The sequence below is a fragment of the Eubalaena glacialis genome, chromosome 19, assembly GCF_028564815.1.
Source record: "Eubalaena glacialis isolate mEubGla1 chromosome 19, mEubGla1.1.hap2.+ XY, whole genome shotgun sequence".
NCBI classification, from domain to species: domain Eukaryota; kingdom Metazoa; phylum Chordata; class Mammalia; order Artiodactyla; family Balaenidae; genus Eubalaena; species Eubalaena glacialis.
The window spans coordinates 41,061,297-41,077,867 of record NC_083734.1 but is presented as its reverse complement, the minus strand read 5'-3'; the positions used below and the strand labels follow the sequence as shown (position 1 = coordinate 41,077,867).

Here is a 16,571-nt window from a genome sequence, read left to right as displayed (position 1 = left end):
AGAGTCTCCACTGTGTATACCACACCATAAGTGATCACTGTATTTTTGGTCTATTAAAACTGCTGAAGCGAATTCCCTGGTGGTCCAGCAGTTAGGACTCCGCACTCTCACTGCCGAGGGCCCGGGTTCAATCCCCCGTCAGGGAACTAAGATCCCATAAAAGCCTTGCAGTGCGGCAACATGGATGGACCTAGAGATTGCCATACTGAGTGAAGTAAGTCAGACAGAGAAAGAGAAATATCATATCCCTTATATGCGGAATCTAAAAAGAAATGATATGGCTTCCCTGGTGGCGCAGTGGTTGAGAATCTGCCTGCCAATGCAGGGGACACGGGTTCGAGCCCTGGTCTGGAAAGATCCCACATGCCGCGGAGCAACTAGGCCCGTGAGCCACAACTACTGAGCCTGCGTGTCTGGAGCCTGTGCTCCGCAACAAGAGAGGCCGCGATAGTGAGAGGCCCGCGCAACGTGATGAAGAGTGGCCCCCGCTTGCCGCAACTAGAGAAAGCCCTAGCACAGAAACGAAGACCCAACACAGCCAAAAAAAATAATAATAAATAAATTTAAAAAATAAAAAAGAAATAAAAAGAAATGATACAAATGAACTTATTTACAAAACAGAAACAGACTCACAGACTTAGAGAACGAACTTATGGTTACCAGAGGGGAAGGATGGGGGGAAGGGATAGTTAGGGAGTTTGGGATCTACATGTACACACTGCTATATTTAAAATGGATAACCAACAAGGTCCTACTGTGTAGCACAGGGAACTCTGCTCAATGTTATGTGGCAGCCTGGATGGGAGAGGAGTTTGGGGGAGAATGGATACATGTATATGTATGGCTGAGCCCCTTTGCTGTGCACCTGAAACTATCACAACATTGTTAATCAGCTATACTCCAATATAAAATATAAAGTTAAAAAAAAAAAAAACTGCTTAAGACTGATCAGGCCATGGTTACCAGTAAGTTCACATCAGTAAGTATTTACTGAAGACCTAGCACTGTATTGGCATGTAAGACCAAAAATACAAAAAACAAAATACAATAATAAGGCTTCTAGTTAGAACAAAAGCTTTGGCAGAAGTTACTTCATTACCATCAATAACTACAAATAAAAAAAAAAATTAGTAAACATCCAAATAATTGTTGAATACCTAAATGAACTATAAGCTAGGTGCTAGGGATACTGGCCATCCAAGACAGACATTACTCCTGACTTTATGGAATATAAAGTATAGTCTGGGAATTCCCTGGTGGTCCAGTGGTTAGGACTCAGCACTTTCACTGCCGGGGCCGGGGTTCAATCCCTGGTCAGGGAACTAAAATCCCTCAAGCCACAGCACGGCGGGGGGCGGGGGGGTGGGGCGGAGTGTAGTCTAATGGTGACACAGGTATTATACAAATAGTTAAATTAATTAAAACTGTGATCTATCCTACAGAAGGGAAGTGCAGGGTGCTATAAGAGTGTATTATACCCTGAGAAAACCATAATTCAGAAAGAGTCATGTACCAAAATATTCATTGCAGCTCTGTTTACAATAGCCAGGACATGGAAGCAACCTAGGTGTCCATCATCGGATGAATGGATAAAGAAGATGTGGCACATATATACAATGGAATATTACTCAGCCATAAAAAGAAATGAAATGGAGGTATTTGTAATGAGGTGGATGGAGTTAGAGTCTGTCATACAGAGTGAAGTAAGTCAGAAAGAGAAAAACAAATACAGTATGCTAACACATATATATGGAATCTAAGGGAAAAAAAAAAAATAAGGTCATGAAGAACCTAGTGGCAAGACGGGAATAAAGACACAGACCTACTAGAGAATGGACTTGAGGATATGGGGAGGGGGAGGGGTGAGATGTGACAGGGTGAGAGAGTGTCATGGACATATATACACTACCAAATGTAAAATAGATAGCTAGTGGGAAGCAGCCGCATAGCACAGGGAGATCAGCTCGGTGCTTTGTGACCACCTAGAGGGGTGGGATAGGGAGGGTGGGAGGGAGAGAGATGCAAGAGGGAAGAGATATGGGAACATATGTATATGTATAACTGATTCACTTTGTTATAAAGCAGAAACTAACACACCATTGTAAAGCAATTATACTTCAATAAAGATGTTTTAAAAAAAAGAAAAGAAAAAAAGAAAAAAGAGTGCAGCATTAAACCTGAGTTGGTTCCTCCTCAAGGGATATACATAACAATATTTTTGAGTTCTTCTACAGGAACTAAGGCCCCACTCGGGTGGAAGACGGTAACTTCAAGCTGAGAACAATCCTGGAACACCATCCTGTTACCTCACCACCAACCAATCAGAAGAAAGTCATACACGCTGCAGCCCTCACCCCAAATCTTGCCCATAAAAACTTTTACTGGAAAACTTTTGGGGAGTTAGGGGGTTTTTGAGCACAAGCCACCCATTCTCCTTGCTTGGTCCTGAAATAAACCTTTCTCTGCTCCAAAAAAAAAAAAAAAAAAAAGAGCGTATTATAGGGGTCCCTAATCTAATATAGGAGAATCAGAGAAGGTTTTTCTTCAGAAGTGATATTTAAGCAAATTCTGAAGAATGAAGAGCTGCCTTCCAGGCAGAGGGATTAGCTACAGCATGTACAAAGACTGTTGGGTGAGCTTTGAACCTTCAGGGAATCGGGGGAAAAAAAAAAAGATCAGTATGGCTAGACCATATATAGCAAGAAAGCAAGTAAAAAGAAACGATGCTCGAGAAGCAGGCAAGGCCAGATCACATCATGTTAAATGAAGAGTGAAGGGAAAACAGCAGAAGTTTTCAGGTAAGGGACTCGATTAAATTTTTTTTAAAGATAATTTTAGCTGCTGTGAGAAGAGCACAAGAGGGTATATTGCTTAGGCATATATAATACATAGTAAAAGTATAAAGAAATGCAAGGGAATAATAAATTCAAGTTGGTGATTACCTCTGGGAAGGACGCCTACAACGGTGGTTGTTTGGGGCGCGGGGGTGCAATCAGGTAGGGAAACAGAGAAGACTTCAACCGTACCGATAATATTGTATTTCTTTCTTTCTTTTTTTTTTTTTTTGAAACAAGAGTGAACGAGGAAGGACCATTTAAAATTGACCTATAATAGGGACTTCCCTGGTGGTCCAGTGGTTGAGAGTCCGCCTTGCAGTGCAGGGGACGCGGTTCGATCCCTGGTCGGGGAACTAAGATCCCGCGTGCCGTGGGGCAACTAAGCCCGCGCACTCTGGAGCCGGCACAACACGACTAGAGAGCCCTCGTGCTAGAGAGAAGCCTGCGTGCTGCAATGAAGGATCCCACATGCCGCAACTAAGACCCGATGCAGCCAAATTAATTAATTAATTAAATTAAATTGACTATAATAATTGTCGGGACTTGCCTGGTGGCGCAGTGGTTAGGAATCCGCCTGCCCATGCAGGGGACATGGGTTCCAGCCCTGGTCCAGGAAGATCCCACATGCCGCGGAGCAACTCAGCCCGTGCGCCACAACTATTGAGCCTGAGCTCTAGAGCCCGCGAGCCACAACTACTGAAGCCCGTGCGCCTAGAGCTCGTGCTCCACAACAAGGGAAGCCACCGCAGTGAGAAACCCACGCACTGCAACGAAGAGTAGCCCCCGCTCGCCACATCTAGAGAAAGCCCGCGCACAGCAACAAAGACCCAACACAGCCAAAAATAAACAAATAAATATATTTTTTTTAAAAATCGTCTTGGGAAAAGGTGGCCTAGACTAGGATGGGGAGACTAGAGTGGAGAGAAACTGCAAGAATCTGGCCTCAGTAAGTTGTTGATAGAGCCACTTAATGAAACTGAGTACAGTGAAGAAGGTCTAGGTTTGGAGCCAAGATCAAGAGCTCAGTCTGGGCAACTCAATTAAAAATACCTCTGAGTATCTAAGTGGAGTTGTTGATTGAGCAGGCAGCTTGGATCAGAAAAGGGGTCTGAACTACAGATTAAAAAATGGTTGTATTCAAAATATACATGCAAACTGAAACCACAGAATGGATAAGATTAGAGTGAGAAGGGAGGAAGACTAAGGACCAAGACCTGAGAAAGACCATCAATGAAAGATCTGGTTGGGGGTGGAGGGGACCTGAAGGAATAGCCAGAGATCGAGGAGGGAAAATTCAAACCCAAATAAACACCTACTCTAGATAGGCACTTAGGAATCCGAGGTCCAAGAATGAGTCAAAGGGAATTCCCTAAAAATAGACAAGAGTCTAGATCCACTTTACTCTGAACCTTCCAAAAGGAATGCTGTAACTCAGTTAAGTAACAATAAATTCCATCAAAACTGATAAATCCTTCCAAGATGTAGATGAAAACTTTTCTAACTATTTGAGACTTAAATACAATTAAGAGATTAGTCGAAAATAGGGATGTGGAGTTTATTCCATTTCTGTAGAGAAAAAATGAAAACCCCGAAATCCTATACATTTCTTTTCTTTCAAAGATTTTAGATAATTTCCAGATTGCTAAACCTTTTTAGCATGTTAAACCAGGGGTCCCAAATTGAAATCTGGACTTCCCTGGTGGCGCAGTGGTTAAGAATCTGCCTGCCAATGCAAGGGACAGGGGTTCGAGCCCTGGTCCGGGAAGATCCCACATGCTGCGGGGCAACTAAGCCCGTGCGCCACAACTACTGAGCTTGCGCTCTAGAGCCCGCGAGCCACAATTACTGAGCCCGTGTGCCACAACTACTGAAGCCCGTGCGCCTAGAGTCCGTGCTCCGCAGCAAGAGAAGCCACCATAATGAGAAGCCCGCTCACCGCAACGAAGGGTAGCCCCCACTCGCCACAACTAGAGAAAGCCCTCGTGCAGCAACGAAGACCCAACACAGCCAAAAACAAAAACAAAAACAAAAACAAAAACCAGGGGTCTCCAACACTTGGGCCACGGACTGATACCTGTCCCTGGCCTGTTAGTAACTGGGCTGCAGAGCAGGAGATGAGCAGCAGGCAAAGGAGGGAAGCTTCATCTGTATTTACAGCCACTCCCCATCACTCACATTACCGCCTGAGCTCTGCCTCCTGTCAGCATTATGGTGAGTTGTATATTTCATTATATATTACAATGTAATAATAATAGAAATAAAGTGCACAATAAATGTAACGCACTTGAATCATCCTGAAACCATCCCCACCCCCACCCCTGTCTGTCCGTGGAAAATTGTCTTCCACAAAACCAGTCCCTGGTGCCAAAAAGGTTGGGACCGCCGTGTTAAACGGTAAGCATTTTGAGAACAAAGCCCACATAACATTCATCTTTGAACTGAATCTTCAGTCCAGTTCAGTGTTTAACATAAGTACCTGACGGAAAAAACAGTTCACTGAATGAATGGCCACCAGAACACTTTTGTCCAAACTGTGCTAGTGCTACAGCAATATAGCCTCATAGAACAGGCTTCAACTGAGAGTTCTACTCATTCCACAGAAATAAAGATCTCATCCTTGTCTTAAGGAAAAAAAACCCATGGGGCAACACATTCCACTGGTCTGAATGATAAATCCAAGTGCTGTCAGCCACTGCAATGCTTGCAAAACTCAAGAATGTACTACCCTATGCCAACCAGAACTGACTGATCATTCATTCTTTTTTTTCTTTTAAATAAGTTTGAATATTTATTTAATTAATTAATTTATTTGGCTGCTCCGGGTCTTAGTTGCGACACGCGGGCTCTTTTTCAGTTGTGGCATTCGGGATCTAGCTCCCTGATCAGGGATGGAACCCGGGCCCACTGCATTGGGAGCGCGGAGTCTTAACCACTGAACCACCAAGAAGTCCCTGATCATTCATTCTTGAGAGCTGTAGAAAACAGCAGTGCTCAGACTTAACCAAATAGGTCCTTACTTCCACACAAACTAAATTCATCAGTTGCAGTAGTGTGCCTGAAAAACAATTGTTGACACTTTGCTGATATTAACAGTTCATAACTGTTTTCTATGTGTAAGCTTCAGGTTAATGATAATAGCCAAAATCTATCTTATATGTGTTCTCAAAGAAATGGTCTACAAAAGCAAAAAAACACAAAAAACCCATCCTTTCTCTGTCTAAATTTTCACTAGATATTTTGGATAGGAGCCACACATGTTCTATGGCCACAAGAAAAGCACAAGTTCAGAAATAAGTAATTATACCTCCAGGTGCACTTAACTATCAAGATTAATATTAAAAACAAAACAAAAAAAGGAAAACACCTCATTTATTTTGAAATGTGAAACTGAAAAAAAAACCCAGCTTTTTTGGAACTCATCACTTCGCACTGAATAAGTCATGGAACAAACTATGTATTTATTAAGAAAGTCATGCTCTGAATTTTAATTATATGTTTTGTATTCTAGGATCCCAATTAATGAATTGATAGGTAAGCCTGAAGCTAGACATGAGGGAGGGTGTAGCTAATCAGAGACCCACCCTGAATCCTTTCACTTTGGCTAATTTATACAAATACGAAATAAGAGTAAAAATTATTAAGAGACAGCGGCATTTATAAGTAAGATTATTATGTTGAAGATATGTTAACTTCTTAAATCCTTTCGTTTTTTTTAATGGTTAAGATGGTAAATTTTATGTTACCTATATTTTCCCACAATTAAAAAAAACCAAACACATCTATCTTCCCTCCCAATCCCCCCCCGCCCCCCCCCCCCCGCAGGTGAACTCCTTATCTTGATCCGTATTTAGTTGATATAACCTGGAGAAAGCTGGGAGGAATTCTTAAATCCTTTCAATTAAAGACTGAAACTCAATTCAACCTTCATGAACTGAAGAGAAAGTTACTGAGTCCTTTGCTCCTTTTTAAGAGCATTGTGGCTACTAGCAAAAGTAGAAAACCAATTCAAAAGTCACACAACCTAAAAGGAAGCTAAAAGCGTTGACTTTTGGAAAGGATGTTTGAAATGCTCTGGAAAAGTGCACAACAGTTTAAGATTATTAGTAAATAGTATCAAACCATTACAAATCAGGACAAATAATAAAAGGAGAATTTTCACATAACTACCATGTACAAAGATCTGGTGAAAACTAAGACACAGATTTGTTTACCAGAGCTTTTTACCTTTTACCCAGAATAGTTCATGTTTTTTTAATTCTGCCATTACATAGCACTTAAGAAATCCAAAGCAACTGCAATATACAAAACTCTGCTAAAATCCAAAAAATAAAACAAAAAAACACACAGAAAAACCCATCAAATGTAATCACAATTAACATACTTTTAGTCAGGAGCTCTGCAGTTAAGTTTATTTTTCTGCATTCTTATTCTGAAAAATACCTAAGCCCTCTTCCAGGGGTAGAGGATTTGATCCCTAAATTACATTATGAAGCCTTTTTTCTACAGATATTAATGTACTCCGCTTATCAGGGAATTAAAATCCCTTTCATTTATAGTTTGATTTTTACGGCACTTTCACTGGAACGTATACACAACACGAACATATAATAATTTTAGACTAATCAGGCCTACAAGATAACACTTATCCAGAACTTATTCTAACTTGATTTATTCGATCCCACAAAGTAATCTCGATGCTAACAAAATAAAGCTCGAGCACAATGAAATTTGTACCACTGCTGGTTCTCAACGAACAAAAATTCCTTCAAATGGTAAAAACCAAACTCGCCCATTTCCCAAAAAAACAGTAATCCCAATCTTAGAAACAGTTGCAAAAAAAAAAAAAAGAAAGAAAGAAAGAAAGAACAAACAATTCTAAACCACACAATCACGTAAATCTTTTCAACTCAAAGCTCCAAAAGCAGCCGCCAACCACACAACTGGCCACAATCACAGCGTTAGCGCCTTCTCGTAATTTTGAATCTGGAGACAGAAGGAAAAAAAACCACAACACACCAGTCATCCAAAGTTTCACGAAGAGGAAAAAAAAATCATTTTAAGTAAAGAAAACGTGTTAACCGAGAGGCGACTACTGCATTCCCCGTCCCCCACTACCAGCCCGCGAACTAAATCTCTCAAACATTCAAGGAGACAGAAGTCCCGGCAGGGATGTCAGAGGAAAGAGCCAGACGAACCGCACGCCGCCCGGAGAGATGTCAGGAGCCGAGCATCGGGAGACAAAGACCAGCCCGCGAAGAGCCCCGGCGCGGGCCTGCGCCCCTAACCGCCCGAGGAGTTGCGAGCACCGCCCAAGTGCGAGGCCAGGTCCTTCGGGCTCCCCGCCCACCCGGCGCCGCCGCCGCAGCCCCGGCCCACCCCCGAGCCGTTTTCCCTCCCAATTTGGGAACCGCGCGCCTGGGGACAAAGGGGGAGAGCGCGCCGGGGGCAGCGCCGGGCTGCGGGTCGCGACGCCCCTCCGGGCTCGGAGGGAAGCCCTCGGTGGCATCCTCTCCCTCCCCCCTGCCCCCGCCGCACTCTCCGCCGGCCCACCTGCCCCTCTCCGGCCTCCCCACAAGTTCTCCCACCCGCCGCCCTCGGGCCCCGCCCCTGGCCCGCCGCCTCTCAGCCGGCCCTGCGGCCGCCCCTCACCTGCCGGCGGGGTCCCCCGGAGCCGCCTCCTCCGCCGGGCCTCGGCCCGTCCTGCCGGCCGCCGCCTCATGTGCCCCGTGTCGCCATCGCCTTCGCCGCCACAGTCATCTCTCCTCCTTCTCCTCTACCGCCGCCTTCGCTTCAGTCTCCGGCCGCGGCCAAAGCCGCTCCCGCCGCCCAGAGCCACAGGGAGGCGCCTGCGCACTGCGCGCCGCGGTGGGGGCGGGTGCGTCCCGCCGAGGTCTGGGGGTGGGAGGTGCGCTGCACGTGGAGCTCGGGTAGAAGGGGGCGTCGGGAGCGCGGGGGCGGAGGCGCGGGCTTCCAACTTTCCGCGGTGGGGTCCGCGCGCTCCCGGACGGGGCGGAGGCGCGGTGCTTGTAGGAACTACCCAGGCGCGTGGAGTCTGGGCCCTGGGTGGGCGCAGCCTTCGCCTCCCGGACAGTTCATTCCTCCAGCTTGATCCTCAGGACAGGAACTCCGCCGTGGGCAGTGCCTCACTTCGAGTGGGCAACTAACGGCGCAGTGAGGACACGCCTTACCGGGGTATCCTGGGGTGTTGGTCCAACGAGCCCCGGAGTTGTATTCTGTGCGCTCCGCCATGGCCTGGGTCCAGTGTAACGCGGGATGCTGATTCCCCGTTCTAGGTTCTGCTCTACAATTACTCGAGGATCCTACTGGCCTTTGTCGGGTTAATCGTCCTAATTCCTTGGCCTCTGGGCTTTTAGTGTTGTTCTAGATATTTTTGAAGTCCTGGACTTCTCCCATTAGCAAGACCCTAATAGGCCATTTCCTTTTAACCCCTTACATCCCAGCAGGATCCCATTTTCAAAGGACTTTGTATATGCATAGGAATCTCCAGCCTTGAATTGCCTGGTAGGAATATGAAAACTCCTCAAATGGTTTAAGTAGAGGGAGTCCGTGCATAACAACAGAAGTCGTACTAAGGAGATGGGAGAATACTTTACTTTGTAAAGTGCTCCTGAATTATCTTATTGGCCATCATTATGCGGAAGGATAGGTTTTCATTTTACCCTTTTGACCACAGAGGAAATTAAACTCTAACTAGTGAGGTGACTTGCTACAGTTCAACCCTGCCCCCTCTACGGAAAGCCAGGCCCTTATGGCCAGTCAAGTGGCTGAAAACTTGAGGGCTGAGCATCTGGCCCACTGACAGATGTTTTGTTTGGCTAGTATGATGTTTTCCAAAATTATGAATTAGTTGCCAAATTTTAAAAATCTGTCTTTTTGGCTTCTCTCTAAAAAGTCAAAAGTTTTGCTCATTTTGAGCCTCTCTTTTCACGTGACCGTTACTTCTGAGTGACACTGTCCGTCCAGGGCAGGCACTGTCTCCACTTAGCTGCTCGGCCTCTGTATTTAAATTATCTTCCCCCTATACTTGCCATGCCCCAGTCTCCGTCCCCTCCCCATTATCACGTTACCTCTCTACAAATGTATTTAAAATGACAAGTGTGAAGACCCTGTAAATATGTGAAAATAGGAATAAAGAACATGTTAGCTAAGATGACGCAGGAGACAAAATCCATACTGACTACAATATTAAAACTCATCTATTGCTAGTACAAGTGTAAATCGCTACAAATCACTTTGGAAGACTGTTTGGCAGTGTCTACTAAAGCCAAAACTAGGAATGCACTGTGAATCTGAAATTCCACAGAAATGTGTACAAAATACTTGTTCTAGAATATTGATGGCAGCACTATTTGTAATAGCCAAAAAACTGGGAACTACCCAAAATGCCCATCAACTGTAGCAAGGATAGATAAAATGTTATATTCTGACAATGGTACATTATGCAGCAATGAGAATGAATAATCTACAATTACACGCAGCAAGATAGATGAATCTCACAAAACTTTCCATTTGTATAAAGTTCAAAAACAGGCAGAACTAATCTGTGCTGTTAGAAGTAAGGATAGTGGTTATCCTAGGGTAAGGATAGTTATCGGAAGGGAGCCTGAGGGGGCTTCTGGGGGGCTATTCCTGTTCTGTTCCTGAGCTGGATGCTGAATACACGATATACAGGTATCTTTAGTTGCCACATTTGAGCTGTTCTCTTTTGATAGTGATAGTACACTTTTCTGTGGCATGTTGACTTCAATAAAAACCTTTAAAATATTTGGTTATATACGTATATATAATATTTATAAACAAATATGTATTGTGTATTATATATAAATAATATATATATATATATACTCAAATGTTTATTAGGTATTATTTTCCTATAAATTCATGGATGAACCTGCCAGGAAGTGTGGAGTCCTAATCACTGGACCGCTAAGGAATTCCCAAGAGCAACCTTTTAAAGATGGAAATGATGTGCTTCCCTGGTGGCTTCCCTGGTTAAGAATCCGCCTGCCAATGCAGGGGACACAGGTTCGATCCCTGGTCTGGGAAGATCCCCCATGCTGCGGAGCAGCTAAGCCCGTGCACCACAACTACTGAGCCTGTGCTCTAGAGCCCACGAGCCACAACTACTGAGCCCGCGCACCTAGAGCCCGTGCTCCGCAACAAGAGAAGCCACCACGATGAGAAGTCTGCGCGCAGCAACGAAGACCCAATGCAGCCAATAAATTTTAAAAATAAATAAATAAATTTTTAAAAATAAAGATGGAAATGAGACCCAGAGAAGATAAGTTGTTTTAACTGCAGATAGTTAAAAAAACAGAAATGTAGCCAAAGACTCTGTCTCCTAGTCAGGACTCTTCGTCCGCTCCTCTGTCACCTTGCCAGCTACTGACATCCTTTAATCCAGTTACAGGTGGGGAAGCTGAGGCCAGAAACCTAAGCCAGAGGTCCAGGCATTCACCATGGTCTGGAGCAAACCAGGGCAACTGCTAGAATGTGAGCCCCCTGAAGGCAGGGCCGCTGTGTGGCAGCTCCTTGAGCCCAGCCCAGCACACAGTAGGTGCCTGGCAAGTGTATGCAGAGTGCATGAGTGAAGGAAGGCTTGCCATTGCTAACATAAGAAAGGCTACCGGAGGGAAGAAAAAAAAAGCCTCAAGTTTCAAACAGGGAAATGGGTCTGGTTTCCAGCCTCTGGCAGGGAGTGGTAGAGCCGGGTGCTGTGAGAACCATGTCACTTTTTATTCACATGGGGCCCAGGCAGGAAAGGATCAAAACCCAGTTTGAGAACTTGAGAGTCGCCCTGGGGCTCTGTGGTTTGGAAACTGTAGGGTCAACTTGAAGGCTGCAGTGTGTCACTATTTCCATTACACATTTTCCAGGGTCCCCACTTGGCTGGTAAACTCGGAGCAGATTCTTCTGTCCAGGGGGATGGGAGCAGAGGCCCAGAGAGGTAGGATTTGGGAAAGCTCCCGGTTGGCAACAGGAAGCCCTGCTTGCCCCAGACTGGCCGGATAAGAAGCTCTTGATTACTTGTGCTATTGGGAGGGGGGTGTTAGTAGCACAACCCCCTGCCCCCATAATCCCCAGCAGTTTCAGTTAACCTGTGAGACACATTATACTGCTCCTCCCTGCCACAGGGATGTTGTTTGAAGCAGATTTTTTTGTCAAAAATTTTTTTAAATAGGTAATGCAAGTAGTATAGAGGGAACAGTAAGATGACTCCCCCCAGTGTTTCCCAGAGCCCAGCTAGCTGCTTCTTGTGTACTTAATGCTGGATTTCAAGTTAAGGTCAATTTACTTGCAAATGAAGGGTAGGTGAAGTATGCTCAGGAATTAGGGATGGGGAGAAGGGTATGGGAGATGAAGAGACCTCCTCTGGTACCACCCACAAACAAGGACTTTTGGACACGCTCAGTGCACAGTGGGGGGGAGGGATGAATTGGGAGATTGGGACTGACATATATACACTATTGATACTATGTATAAAATAGATAACTAATGAGAACCTACTGTACAGCACAGGGAACTCTACTCAGTGCTCTCTGGTGACCTAAATGGGAAGGAAATCCAAAAAAGAGGGGATATATGTATACATATAGCTGATTCACTTTGCTGTACAGTAGAAACTAACACAACATTGTAAAGCAACCATACACCAATAAAAATTAAAAAAAAAAACACACAGTGCACTGGCTCAGGACCTACCCTGCCTTGGTGAGAGGCAGTGCGGTGGGTGTGCAGTCCTTGAGTGTCTGGAAGCCCTGGGTTCAGAGGTCTGCTCTGCCCAGCTGTGTGCATTCATTTATGTGTATTTCTAAGATGGTGTGAGAATGTGATGAAATGTACAGGAAATCACATTGTCATATGTTAATTTTTCATTGTAAAGTGGTCTATAGTGGTTATCATATTTTCTTTTTCTTTTTTTTGGCCGCACCATGTGGCATGCAGGATCTTAGTTCCCCGACCAGGGATCGAACCCAGGCCCTTGGCAGTGAGAGCACGGAGTCCTAACCACTGGACCACCAGGGAATTCCCTGTAGTGGTTATCATTATTGGCTGGATAGTGCAGCCATTTACCTGCTGTGTGATATGGCTGTTACTTAACCTCTCTCAGCCTTGGTTTCCTCATCTATAAAATGGGGATAATGATATCTACCAGTTGGGGCTGTTGCAAAGATTAGATATGTGAAGTATCCTAAATCTTGTAGGCTCTCAAGACATTAGTTCCCTCTCATAGTGCGCTTTGGGTAATTTGGGTATTCAAAAGCACCCAACACAAGAACTTCAGCAAAACATTTCAACTCCTCTGGAGCAACCATTTGTTAGTACAGGGGTCTATACTGGTGTCTTCTGCAGCTCAAAATTATTCCTTCGCAAGACATGATTCTGTGTCAGCATCGCTACAGTCTGATTCAGCCTTCCAATTGCTATTATTATCCACACCCTCTTAGAATCTTTAAAAATATGTGAGCAGTCCCTCCAGAATGATTAGTGGGTACCAAAGGCACTGTCCTGGCCCAAGCCTGTGGCTCTTGAGGCTGTCCTTGGACAAATACTGCGAGGTCCTTGGAACCCAGTGCCTGTTTTTAGAAGGAGAGGGGGTGTCCCACCCTCCCCACCCCAGGCACCCTCTAGAGGCTGCCTCAGCCTAACCACATCATCTGGAAACTTCCACTGCCTCTGCCTGTTCCTGCTACCACCTCTTTGCCCCTCCAGTCCCCCAGATACTACTATATGGCCCAATGTTTTCTCCCCTGTGATTACCCCAGCCCTTCAGCCTGGGTCCTTCCCATTCTAACCCCAACTCAGAGCATTCTCTGTTCCTTGTCCAGTTCATTCATCATCATCCCCTCACTCACAGCACTCCTTAGCTCAAGGCAAAAGCTGCACATCCCTCACCTCCCCCCTCTTGTCACTCAGCTCCCTCAGGCTATATATAGCACAGCTGTGTCTTAGATTGTGTACAGCCTCAAGTCCAAGTCCCCCTCCCCTACCCATTCCCTTCCCCCCACACAATAAGGAGAACAAGCCTGAAGCTTCCAGTTAGGGCAGGGAAGCCCCTCCAACAAGGAGGAGGTGGGGTTGGAGAGGGTTGAGAGTGTGCTGAATTCAGGACCACCCAGAACATGAGAACCTTCCCATCTGTTGTCAGGGACTTTCCACTTCTCCCCCAGCCTGTTACCCATCCCTGCCACTTGCTCATTCTGGAGGAAAAGGAGCAGGCAGTGTGCAGGGGAATTCTAACAATCATCTTGTTTAACCCTTACAACGATCCTATAGGTAGATGCTACCTCCATTTTACAGATGATGACACACACTCAAAAGAGGCTGAGTGGCACAAGACCAAGTATTCAGAGAGTGGTTGGTCAAGCAGCTGATCCCACGTCTGACTCTGGCCGGCACTCCGGATCCATTAAGTCTGTCTGCATCATTCAATTAGACCCCTCTAATAGAATTTCTATTAGTGTGACCTGATCTGGAAGAGGTTTATTAAGCAAATTACTAATGTAGAAAGGCTTAAATCAAAGTAATTATTAAAGACTTGGCATATTAAACAAAAATGGTATCATAATTTTATCTTATCTGTTTACTAAAACAGGACTCTACAGAAATCTGGTCCTTGACGTTTTAATTACTGTGTGTTCTCAGAGGTTCTTGAAATAAAAAGCAATTTTGTTTCTTCTGTTTCAAGACTTTCCCCCCACTTTACAGTCATTCTCCTGTTAGTCCAGAGTAGTGAGATTTTACTTTAGGAATGGTTAGAAATCTGGTCCTTTTTTCTCTGTCACTTTCTGTGACCTTGAGCAAGATGTTTAACTCAAGCCTCAGTTTTTCATCTTTGAAATAGGAATAAAAATAATAGTACCTACCACATACCTAATAGAATAATAGTTATGAGGATTAAATAAAATAACCTACTTAAAGCAATTAGCACATGTCTATGCTCAGAAGATCATAGCAACTATTATTATTTTCTTGGTTCTGGGCTGAGATGCTGTGGGAGCATCGACATCATCTCAACGGGGAGAAGTTGAACTTCGCTCTCTGTAGCTTGGCCTCCATTCTCTAAAGGGCTTGGAGTTGATCTTGATTCTTGCACTGTCTCATCCAGACATTTCCATCCTCCCACTTCTGGCCTAGAGCATTGATCTCTGGAGAATTCAGGCCACTGCTGGGACCAGGAGAGGGAGCACAGGAGTGTGTGTGAATGACTGGGAGGAGAGTTCCCATGGACGCTGGGGATATGCGGAGGCCCTGGGGAGATGCTGTGACCCTGGGTCTCTCCCTGAAGCAGTGAGGGCTAGGGAGAGAAAAGAGAGACATCAGTTGCTGGACACATTTCCAGTGCTAAAAAGCCCCTTTAGGACAGACACACGGGCTAGGAGAGAAACAAAGGCATGGGACGGAGTGGGACTCTCCACAGTGCATCCGATCTTTCTCCACTTCTTAGCAGCAAGAAGCTACTTTGGAGCCAGCCAGACCTAGCTTCAGATTGTGACACTGCCATTTACTAGCTGTGTACTCGTGGATAATTCATTTAGCCTCTCAGAAGCTCAGTTCCTGGTCTATGAACAAGCTGCTACTTACCGTGTAGAATAGTGGAAAGGTCTGAAATATAAATACTTTAAATAGAATAGGTGCTAATGCTGGTCTTTGTCATCTCTGTATCCTGAGTGAGCATCACCCCATAGGCAGTATGAAGGGGTCTGGAGATGTGAGGGAAGTCCCAGTTGTTTCAAACTCCTGGACAAATCTCTTTGGTCCAGAAAACATCCTTGGAGGGATCAAGAACAAGACCAGACAGCCTGTCTCTCACAATTAAGGCAGTACAACTTGGGGGAGAACCCAGGATCTCTATCCATCCTTGCCTCTATATTCCCATCTCAGTTCTCCAAATCAAGTCCGTCTCTGATCCAGCCACTTATGTCCAGAGGAATGGAAAGACTGAATTGAGGTAAGGGCTCCCCTCCATCTGATCTTTCATTACTTTCCAGTGCTTGGAGCTCCAGCCTGGAACTCAGCAGATGGGGGGTTAAGACCGATGCCCTGTCCTATCTCCTCCCCTCTCCATTCCTGACTTCAAAGTCTCCATAAAGCCGGACACTGCTTCCCTGACCCCATAGTGGCAGCTCCATCCTCAGCTCTTGGCCGATTCAAAACAGCAGATGCTGAGCCCTGGCTGGGCTGCTTGCACTCCACTTTCTAGCCGTCTCCTAGGGTAAGCACCGGCGTGCTGAGGACCTGTGGGGCCAGCAGTCTTTGCTCCTCCGGGAGAGGAGAGGCAACTAGGAATAGAAGTCACCTCAAGCAGGGACTTTGTCTCTTGGTTAGACTTAGAAGGCACCCGGCAGGCAGAACCCCTGGCCTAAGGACCAGGACTCTGGGACTCCATCTAGTTTTTGATCAGAGCAGACATTTACAGGGTTAGCAAGTAGAGCCATAGGGGTTCCAGCACAGGGGTAAGGCAGGGGGTTGGTACCTGCAAAGAACCTGGCAAGAGATGAACTTAGAGACAGAAGAACAGCTCAGGGACCAGAATTTGTTCCATTAGCCTTAACATCCAAAATCTACACAAAATTATACACAGATGCATGCCTAATCGTTTCAATCTCTGGCTCTGGTGATTCAGTAACCAGTGCTGTAACTCTGTCTGGGATGGCTCTGGCTGCCTGGGGCCAGATCTTCCTCTGCAGCTCCATCAGGGACAACCATCAC

At 45.4% G+C, this 16,571-nt stretch overlaps 1 protein-coding gene across 1 annotated transcript in view; it reads right to left on the bottom strand.

Annotated features, from left to right (window-relative positions):
• Positions 1–8,659, bottom strand: part of GJC1 (gap junction protein gamma 1) — a 31,197-nt gene extending 22,538 nt beyond the window's left edge. The window contains exon 1 of the mRNA XM_061175536.1: positions 8,487–8,659. The gene's annotated coding sequence lies outside the window, so the exon portion shown is untranslated. The remainder of the gene's footprint in view (positions 1–8,486) is intronic.
• Positions 8,660–16,571: the final 7,912 nt, after the last annotated feature.